Source organism: Ovis canadensis, chromosome 9 (assembly GCF_042477335.2).
Source record: "Ovis canadensis isolate MfBH-ARS-UI-01 breed Bighorn chromosome 9, ARS-UI_OviCan_v2, whole genome shotgun sequence".
Taxonomy (NCBI): domain Eukaryota; kingdom Metazoa; phylum Chordata; class Mammalia; order Artiodactyla; family Bovidae; genus Ovis; species Ovis canadensis.
Window position 1 is genome coordinate 92,008,971 of NC_091253.1, and position 11,299 is coordinate 92,020,269.

Consider the following 11,299-nt stretch of genomic DNA (forward strand, 5'->3'; position numbering starts at 1 on the left):
TTATATCTAATAAGTATTGTAATGAAGCTTAATAGTAACTCAAATGCTGATTTTTTTTCCAGATGTTAGGTTTTTAACGAAATCTCTATCAGCCACCATACTAGCTTTATGTATTAAGGTAATTCTGAAAGGAAAGAAAAATTTCAAAATATACAGTCTCTTTTCAGGTTTTATATTATATCACATTTATTTGGGTTTGTAACACCAAATGTACCCTATTTCAAAGTATGACATGGAATATATAGGTATGGTTGATAATTAAATTTGTTTTCAGACTTTCCCCAAAATGAGTGACAATATGAAGTGTTTAAAAATCAGAGTTGGAAGTCATGTCCCTTGGAAAGCTACTTAACCTTGGGGCTTTATTTGCCTCATCTTTGTGCATGATGGTATCCCTTTTGTAAGCTTGTTGTGAAGATTAAATTATATACTATGTGAAAATGATATGACATAGTAACACCCACTCACTGTAGCCTTCTCTTCCTACTTTAAACCTATTTGAGCATCATGAAGGCCTCCCAGGCCTTTCACAGCATCTTTTTGGCTGCTTCTGCCTCCCTCCTCTTCCAGCTAGACCTACAGCCCACCCACTGTTCCTTAGACTACTGCATGTTTTGCTGTCTTAATGTTCCTGCTCACCCTCATCTAATTCTATCAAAATTCGACTCATTTCTTAAAGTCTGTGTTTTGTATGTCAGTGGTTTTCGTGGTGTTTTCCGTTCTCAGAGAAGTCCCCTGGAGTCTTTCAGGGGGTCCACATGGTCAGACCTATTTTTGTAACACTGAAGACATTAGTGCTTTTTCACATTTTCACTTTGTTGACATTTAATACTGTGGTGGAGAGGCAGAGGAACCAGAGATCAAACTGCCAACATTCGTTGGATCATAGAAAAAGCAAGAGAGTTCCAGAAAAACATTTGCTTCTGCTTTATTGACTATGCCAAAGCCTTTGACTATGGATCACAACAAACTGGAAAATTCTTCCAAGAGATGGGAATACCAGACCACCTTACCTGCTTCCTGAGAAACCTGTATGCTGGTCAAGAAGCAACAGTTAGAACCCAACATGGAACAACGGACTGGTTCCAAATTGGGAAAGGAGTACATCAAGGCTGTATATTGTCACCCTGCTTGTTTAACTTATATGCAGAATACATCATGCAAAATGCCAGGCTGGATGAAGCACAAGCTGGAATCAAAATTGCCAGAAGAAATATCAATAACCTCAGATATGCACCCTTATGGCAGAAAGCAAAGAAGAACTAAAGAGCCTCTTGATGAAAGTAAAAGAGGAGAGTAAAAAAGCTGACTTAAAACTCAACATTTGAAAAACCGAGATCATGACATTCTATCCCATCACTGCATGGCAAATAGATGGGGAAACAATGACAGACTCTTTTCTTGGGCTCCAAAATCACTGCAGATGGTGACTGCAGCCATGAAATTTAAAACATTTGTTCCTTGGAAGAAAAGTTATGACCAAGCTAGACAGCATATTAAAAAGCAGAGACATTACTTTTCCAACAAAGGTCTGTCTAGTCAAGGCTGTGGTTTTTTCCAGTAGTCATATATGGAAGTGAGAGTTGGACCATAAAGAAAGCTGAGCACCGAAGAATTTATGCTTTTGAACTGTGGTGTTGAAGACACCACAAGGAGTCAAACCAGTCAGTCCTAAATAAAACCAGCCCTGAATATTCATTGGAAGTACTGATGCTGAAGCTGAAGCTCCAATACTTGGCCACCTGATGGGAAGAACTGACTCGTTAGAAAAGACCCTGATGCTGGGAAAGATTGAAGAGAGTAAGAGAAGGGGACAACAGAGGGTGAGATGGTTGGATGGCATCACTAACTCGATGGACATGAATTTGAGCAAACTCTGGGATTTGGTGATGGACAGGGAAGCCTGACATGGTGCAGTCCATGGTGTCACAGGGAGTCATACACAACTGAGCAACTGAGCTGAAGTGGGAGGGGGATACACAGAAAGCACTCGTGCAATTGAGTTGTGAGCTGAACAAACCACTTTTTTCATGGAATCCATTTTTGCCTGAAAGAACAACTGACAAACTAAAATTCAGACTTTTTAGCACACATTTTCTCAAAAATTAACAGAGTGAGTCACCTCCAGGAAAATAACTGGCAGTATTTGTTACCAATGATAAAATGTTAAGTCTTCAAGCAAAAATTAGAATTTTGGGAAACTTGGATCTACCACTCTGAGCATATGACTTTCCAGATGAAACTAGTAGTGATTTGAACAAGTGATTTGTAATGGATTTAAGTTAACTAAATAGTTTTTCATGTTCTCAGTTTTAACTTCTAATATGATAAATATCAATAGATATAACCACAAATAGAACAAGCTCTTCAGGGTTTGCAATAATCTTTAAAGCAGGAAAAGGGTCCTGAGACCAAACAGACTGAGAGCTATTGCACACTCTTGATCACCTCCCTTCCCGCACCTCTCCCCAGGCTACCGGTGTGATTGCTCCCCCTCCCACCGTCTCTCAAGCTTTCATTCCTCATGTAATGCCTTGTATTTTAATTATTTGTGTGCTTGTTGTATATCCATCTTGGAGATTTTATCTCAAGCTCTTTATGGCTTTGAAGGAACTCCTAGCAGTTCAGGGAAAACTGTCTGGACCATTGTTCCACTGACTTCCTGGAGCACCGTAGGTAAGCCACTGTGTCTTGGGCTTCAAATTTAAAATGAGAGTTGCATTGACTGACATGAGTTTCCTTCCAGCTTGAGATACTTGAATCCTGTTCCTCTCCGAATACAGTGCTGTGCTAGCCATGCTTTGGGAGATGGGGTTTGTGTTGTGGGGAAGAGCCCACATTCTGGGGTCAGGGATGTGGGGTTTCAGAAACACATGATCTGAATCCTCTTGGAGCTTTCAGTCAGTGGTGAAAAGAAGTGAACCACCAACTGCTGAGACCTTGAGTGCTCTCAGAGAAAAGTAGTCAGGGTTCTTACAGAGCACAGGCGTTGAAATCCAAGTGGGAGGGGAGGAGGCTCTTCCTTCTTGTAGATGATTCTTAAGTGGCCTTTAAAGAACTAGAAGTAAATTTCCTTGGCTTGCTTTATACTGTAAGTCTGGGAAAATGGTAGTAACAGCTGAGGCTGCACCCGGGAGGTAGGATTGAATTCAGAACCTGCCCCATGTAGTCCCATGGGGCAGAAGTGGTACCAATTGGAAGCAGCAGTTGAGGGGGAAGATGCTGAACTCTTTTTCCAGGTGGCACACGCTTTGTATGTGGTGCTTTTGTTCACAATTCCTCTTTCCTGTCCCTCCGGAAGACTGCACGTCCTCATCTGAACTCAGGCAGAAAAGAATGGCATCTCAAACTTGTAGAATGAAAGGACCTCAGGGAGGCATCCCAAGAAAGCCATGTTTGTTAAGAGGGTATCAGGGCATGTGGAGTTCACCACAAAATGGATGTTCCAGAAGGCACGGGAAATGGAGCTGGCCAAGAGGCAAGAGTAGTGGGAGGTGGGGCAGCAGGGGATGGCTAGAGATGTTGAGCAGTGTTGAGATGAGAGCCTGGAAGGAACTTATATTCTACCCAAAAAAACTATAGGGAGAGAGCTCTGGGGGTTGGCTGGCCTCACAGATCTAACCGACTCTGGTTCCAACTAGAAGCCAGATGGTTTCTGTGCATGACACAGGCTCAGGGCTCGGATGATGACCCAGGCGATGACCCAGGCTGCTGGACTGCTGTTCTTGCATCTGGTCAGCAGCCTACACCCTTTACTCTTAGATTTGAATAGAACTGATTCTGATAAAATCCACTGTTAGGAGACGACAGAGTTCATGTCTGGCTAGAAGAATACAAAGTACCCATGAAAAGAGGTGTTGTAATGTAGTCATTGTCTTCAGAAGACCGTTTAGAGGAACTCTGAATATTAGTGAGCGAGGCCTTTCTCCTCAAGGATTTGTTCGTCCAAACAAGTTGTCAGGGGCCTGAGAGGATCGAGATTCGAACAGATAAAGAAGACTGGAAAAGACTGCTGGCCTAGGCTTCAGTTTTGCTGGAGATCAATACCAGAGGAGAGGCAAGAAGGCTGGACTCTAGAGATCGTTTCATCATCATCCTTATTTACAGATGAGGAAACCGAGGCACAAAGAACTGGCCCCAAATCACTTAGGTTGTAAATAGCAGGGTAGGATCTGAACCTTGGTCCACTCCACTCTGCATCTGTGTGTAAGGGAAAGGAAAAGTTGCTTTCTGCAAGATGAGCTGCAGCCTCAGTTGTGTAACCAGGGCTTTCACCCTGGTATTCCCCAGCAGAGCCCTGGTAGACTAACTGATAAATACACTGGACTGTAGAAATATACAATCCCGGCTTTACCAAAATAATGCTTGAAGACATTTCCATGACTTTGTTTAGAGGGAGCAGGTGTACTAGGCTTCAGGTTGTCTCCCAGTGCTGAAGGACAGGTGGTAGACTCTGACGAGAAGGAGGCCAGGTTAGATGCAGCGAGAAAGAACTCCAGATGCCATTAGTCAAGTCTCTCAAGGGCTCGGGGGTGAAGAACGAGAGCCTGCCCTGAATTTGATAACCCTGGAATATTAGGGCCCAGATTCTTGTCTGGTGCAGTGGTTCTCAGCTTTGGCTTCAGTTGAGTTGCCTGGTGAGCTTTAAAAAGTGTCAGGGCCTGGCCCTAGGCCCAGAAATTGATTAATCTGTCTTGAAGTTAAGGCCCAAGCATCAGTATTTAAAACAAAAAACTCCCAGTTATTTCAGCATGAGGCCTGAGTTGATAATCTCCTAGCAGTGATAAAGACCTTCAGCACATCACACTCCTCTTTGGTCTTTGGTATCATCACCTGTTTAAAAAAAAAATTTTTATTTGCTAAAAGCTGTCATTGCCAATATTTTTATATGAGGCTATACTAAGTGATTTTTAATGTCCCAGGATTAAATCTTCATGAATCTCTTTTCATGATGTAAGCATTTTAAACTACTTATTTCATTTAGGGTTCAGAGTGTACTGTCATCAGTGTTTCCATTAGTACCTAGAAACAGCGTGGGGTCAGTGCTGAGTCTGAGGCTTGAGCCTCATCATAACTCATTCGCCTTCATACAGAAAAGAACAGCAACCTCCAAATTTGGACCATGCAAATCCTTTGCCACTAGAAGAAGCATCTCAGAGATGTAGCCCCCCAGAAAGTGAGTCACTGGCACCATCTTCCATTGCAAACAGCAGCCCTCACTAATAATATTAGGCAGAAAACAGGACTCTAGAATGTGCATGAAAGACAGTTTTAAGTCAATAGAGAAATTTGATGTACTTTCAGGATTCATACATATGACAGCCACTATGGAGAAGAGTGTGGAGATTCTTAAAAAACTGGGAATAAATAGAACTGCCCTACAATCCAGCAATCCCACGGCTGGATATACACCCCGAGGAAACCAGAATTGAAGGAGATACATGCACCCCAGTATTCACCTCAGCACTATTTACAATAGCTAGGACATGGACACAACCAACATGTCCATTGGTAGATGAATGGAAAAGGAAGATGAGGTACATATACACAGTGAAATATTACTCAGCTATAAAAAGGAACGCATTTGAGTCCGTTCTAATGAGGTGGATGAACCTGGAGCCTATTATACAGAGTGAAGTAAGTCAGAAAGAGAAAGACAAATACTGTATATTAACACATATTATGGAGTCTAGAAAGACAGTCCTGATGATCCTACATGCAGGGCAGCAAAGAAACCCAGACTTTTGGACTCAGTGGGAGAAGGCAAGGGCGGGATGTCTTGAGAGAATGGCACTGAAACATGTGCATTGCCATATGTAATATAGATGACCAGGGCAAGTCCTACACATGAAGAGGGCACCCGAAGCCAGTGCCCTGGGACAACCCAGGGGGATGGGGTGGGGACGGAGGTGGGAGGGGGAAGCATAGGTATACCTGTGGTCAGTTCATGTCCATGTATGGCAAGAACCATCACAATATTGTAATTATCCTTCAATTAAAATAATTTTTTAAAATATACATTACAAATTTTATTTAAAGATTCATACATACATTCAAGATTTTTCTTTTTAAATTGACGTGTAGGGGAAATTATGAAAGATTTGCTCTCAAAGAATATTGTGTTTTATTTTTACATTTTTCTAAGGGGTAGAGGTTTAAACAAAATTTTTTCCCAGCGGACGGAGACATATCCTCTTATAAGTGTCTTCAGTCTCAGCATCTGGAACCTTCCCAGTCCCTTCTCTTGGTTTCATTCCACAGCGGGCTATGCCCTGAAGACTACTTGGACTTCTTTCCACTAAGCTTCTATGGCAGACGTTTAGACATTTAATCAACAGCACGTTTATTCTGAAATATCCATGGTCCAATAATAAATCCAAGAAATGAGATAGAAAAAATTTGTATGGCCCCACCTGTAAAGGCATAGATGACGCAGGTATGCGTGTGGTTCAGCACCGTGTCCTCAGCGAAGGGGCTCCATGACCCTCCTTGCCTTGGCCCTGTTCATCAGCCTTTAGTGCCTCAGACGAGTGGCTGGAGTGTGAGGTGAGGAGCGCAGACATGGAGGCAGACGGCCTGGCTTGGAGTCCTGGCTTGGAGTCCTGGCTCTGAGCTCATGGGGGATGTGGTCATCCGCAGGTCACTCATCCACCCTGAGTCCCTTCTCCCCAGCTTGTGCAGGATGATATGAATGCTGACATCACAGAATTGCTGGGAGGGGGTGAATAAGATGATCCACGTAAAACATTTAATGTGGTGCCTGGCACTTAGTAAGTGCTTAGTAAATGTGAATGCATACCTTAAAGATAACGCCCCCTTCAGCATTCTCCATCTTGCCTTAAACATGTCTTAGTGCCCGCAAGCTTGCCTTATAGCAGGAGACCCGAAGCTACCCATTTAAAGGGAGCATCGAAGCACAGGCACCTTTCACCTAAAGTGCCCTCCTGCCCTGTGCCAGGTTGTGGTAAGAGAGGTGCCAGTTTCTAGTCAGGAGTTGAGTTGGTAACACATGGGTCACTTCCTAAGGAATCATGATAACAGGTCTTTTACGTTACGTGTCTTGGACTCTGGCCAATGCCAAACATCGAAGTGTGGACATCTACAGGCAGAGCTGGTGCAAGGCGATGATTTCCCCACTGCGTGAAATTCACCGCTGGACATCCCCCGGTTTGCTCATCGTTGATTCCAACGTGACAAAAATGGAAACTGCTAACCCATGTGTCAGTACTTTCGCTAGAAACAGGCCCTGCTCCCCAGGAGGGAGAAAGGAAAACACTCGGTGAAACTTCCCCTTTCATAGTCTAAAATCCCTGCTGCAACTCCGGGTCAGCTGTCCAGTCATCAACCCACAATCTGAGCCCAGCACCAGCCATCCCCGAGACCTGGACCAGCAAAGGAAGGAAGTCCTGAAGAAGCCTTCACATGGCTACAGCTCGTCGCAATTTTTACTCCAGGAACCTGGGGATTTTAAAAGACCCATCTGAGTAGGACTTCCTCGGTGTCTAGGTAGTAAAGAATCCGCCTGCCAATGCAGGAGACACAGGTTCCATCCCTGGGTGTGGAAGGTCCCCTGGAAAAGTAAATAGCAACCCACTCCAGTATTCTTGCCTGGGAAATGGACAGAGGAACCTGGTGGACTACAGTCCGTAGGGTCTCAAAGGAGTCAGACACGACTTAGCAACTAAACAACATCACTTTGTTGTTGTTCAGTCGCTCAGTTGTGTCCGACTTTTTGTGACCCGGTGGACTGCAGCACGCCAGGCTTCCCTGTTCATCACCATCTCCTAGAGTTTGCTCAAACTCATGTCCATAGAGTCAGTGATGCCATCCAACCATCTCATCCTCTGTCATCCCCTTCTCCTCCCACCTTCAATCTTTCCCAGCATCAGCATCTGTTACAGTGAGTCAGTTCTTCACATCAGGTGGCCAAAGTATCACCTTCAGCTTCAGCATCAGTCCTTCCAGTGAATATTCAGGATTGACTTCCTTTAGGATTGACTGGTTTGATATCCTTGCTGTCCAAGGGACTCTCAAGAGTCTTCTCCAGCACCATAGTTTGAAAGTGTCAATTCTTTAGCGCTCGGCCTTCTTTATGATCCCAACTCTCACATCTGTACATGACTACTGGAAAAACCATAGCTTTAACTATATGCACCTTTGCCTGCAAAGTGATGTCTCTGCTTTTTAATATGCTGCCTAGGTTTGTCATAGTTTTTCTTCCAAAGAACAAGCATCTTTTAATTTCATGGCTGCAGTCACCATCCACAGTGATTTTGGAGAGAAGATAAAGTCTGTCACTAGTCCCATTGTTTCCCCATCTATTTGCCATGAAGTGATGGGACCGGATGCCATGATATTTGTTTTTTGAATGTTGAGTTTTAAGCCAGCTTTTCACTCTCCTCTTTCACTTTCATCAAGAATCTCTTTAGTTCCTCTTCACTTTCCACCATTACTGTGGTATCATCTGCAGGTCTGAGGTTATTGATATTTCTCCCGGCAATCTTGATTCCAGCCCGACATTTCATATGATGTACTCTGCAGATAAGTTAAATAAACAGGGAGACAATATACGGCCTTGACGAACTCCTTTCCCAATTTTGGGAAACCAAAAATTGAACCAGTACAAGCTGAATTTAGGAAAGGCAGAGGGACCGGAGATCGAATTGCCAACATCGGTTGGATCATAGAAAAAGCAAGAGAATTCCAGACAAGCATCTGCTTCATTGACTAAAGCCTTTGACTGTGTGGATCACAACAAGCTGTGGGAAATTCTGAAGGCTGACTTAGTGACCCTCATAAATTGAGAATCTAGCCCATAGAGGGCAGACCTGCACTGAGGACTGGATCTCATTTTTTTGGTTGGACTTTGGTCTCTGGAAAAGCACCCAGAAAAACATTCTTAAACATCAGGCATTTCAGTTTTTCATCAAAATCCGCCTTCTGTGTTTAAAGATACCTTGTAGTGGTGGAGCTAAATGTTTTTCCTCTGGCTGAGAATAGAAACTCTCCCTAGTCTAAACCACCTGCCTTGTTCTTAGGAGAAAAGGACAAGCACCAAGCAGCTGAGCAGTCTCACCCAGGAAGTTTCACAACCCTTCATACCCAGAAGCACTTGTCATCTGACATTGTGAACCCACCTGGAAAGTGGAACACTTTAACTGATTCACTTCAAAATTCAACTCCTTGAGCACTTCAAGGAATCTAATTGGACCTAAAGTTAAAGAGGAGCAATGAAATGACTCCTCACAACAAAAGATGGGAAAGCAAGGTGACGGACTTGGCAGAAGCGATGGAGGAAATTGCAAGGGTGAGCCAGTTTGTGCTGACGGGCCTTCTGAGACCAGGAAACCTTATCTTCATGACCTTTAAGCCTGATTGTTCAACACAGATGTTCCCAGAATACAGTGATTTGGTTTTAAGGCTTTTTTTTTTTTTTTTCATTTAAATACACAGAAAGCAAAACAAAATAAACAATTATTTTATATGCTCACTTTTCTTGTGCATCAACATTCAACATATAAAAATGCAAAAATCTCTCCACTACCCCCAAAAGTAAATATTGTTCATTTGATGTCCATCCTTCTGAACTTTTGGATGGATGGATACTAGAGATATTTCCTCACTTTTTTTCTTAACAAAAATGGAGTACTGATACATAGATATATTACCCTGCTATTTGTTTGAGTCTTTGAGAGGAGGGAGCTTAACCAAATAGTATATCATAGATATCTTTCCAGACCAGTATGCATAGATTTATCTCATTTATAATGGCTCTGTGATATTCCATGGTTATGGATGTTCTAAGATTTAACTATTTTTCTGTTTATGGAGACTTCTGTTTCATAATTTTTCTGTTAAAGACAGTGCTTCAGGCAATACCTTTGTAGAGATATCTGTACACTTACTAGTACATAATATTTCCTACAGATTATTAAAAATGGAAATTCTGGTCAGATTCTGCATCTCTAAGAAGCTTTCAGGTGATGCCTGTAGTGCTGGTCTATGGACTGTATTTTGAGCAGCCAGGTCATGTAAAAGTCCAACTAATCTAAGATCTATCCACATGCCGAAGAGACCCTGTATAGACCTTCTGGTTGATGATGCCAGTGGAGCCAAGCCTTTCATACTCAGTAAAGTTATCTTAAACCATCCTAATAAGCCCCTCTGCCTTCTAAATACTAGCAAATGACCACAGTTGATGTAGAACAAATGATTTGCCTAGGCAAGCCCTGTCTGAATTCATGGCCCACAAAATTGTGAGATTAAATGGTGGTGGCTTTAAGAAAATAAAAAAAGGATTGCTTGATCAAATTAGCACATTTTAAATTTTGATGATACTGTCAAATTACCCTTTCACAATATTGCATCAATTTATGTAGTGGTGTGAACTATGGATGAGAGTGACTAGTTTCTTCCCTAAAGGAATGGGATGAAGAGTCTGTATTTGTTTATCATTATTAGCATTTTAAAATATATTTAATGATGAAATATTTCAAATATACAGGAAAGTATACAGAATAGGCTAAAATCGTGGTTCATACACATTTTTATTACTTTTTGCATTAAATTTAATAATTATTTTTCTCCAGAAAATTGCCCACTTCAGCTGAATGTTAAATTGATATTTCAAGCCAAATTTGGTTAACTTCAAAGCCTAAACTCATTTAGGCCTGCAGCAGAGACGGAGGGCAGAGCCCTGTGCTCAGGATGCCAGAAGCCAGCTGAGTCAGCCCTTCAGCTGCTGTTCCAGTTCCCTGTTGGCTGCCTGGGCAACCACGAGCCCATCACCCAGGGGGTCTCCAGGAGGATGAGGCTGGCCCTCCTCCATACACTGTGACTCCCGGCGAGAAAATGAAGGCCCAAAACAAAGTCACAGAAATACTGATATTGTTTTAATTATTACATAGAACAAATTACTGATCACAAAAGCCCAAGCCATGTAATCACAGAATTTAATGACATATATTTGCAAAGCAGAAAAAGACACAGATGTAGAGAACAAATATATAGATACCAAGGAGGAAGGGAGCGGATAGGGGGAGCTGGGAGACTGGGATTGACACATGTACGCCGCTGCTGCTATGTAGGAAATAGGCAACGAATGGGGACTGCTCTGTGGCACAGGGAGCTCTATTTAATACACTGAGTGACCCAAAGGGAAAGGAGATCCAAAAGGGAGGGAACACATGTATACGTATGGCTGAGTCATTTCACTGTACAATGAAAACACAACATTGTAAACTCCCAATTAGTTTACAATTATATATATATAACTATACATATATATATATCTCCCAGT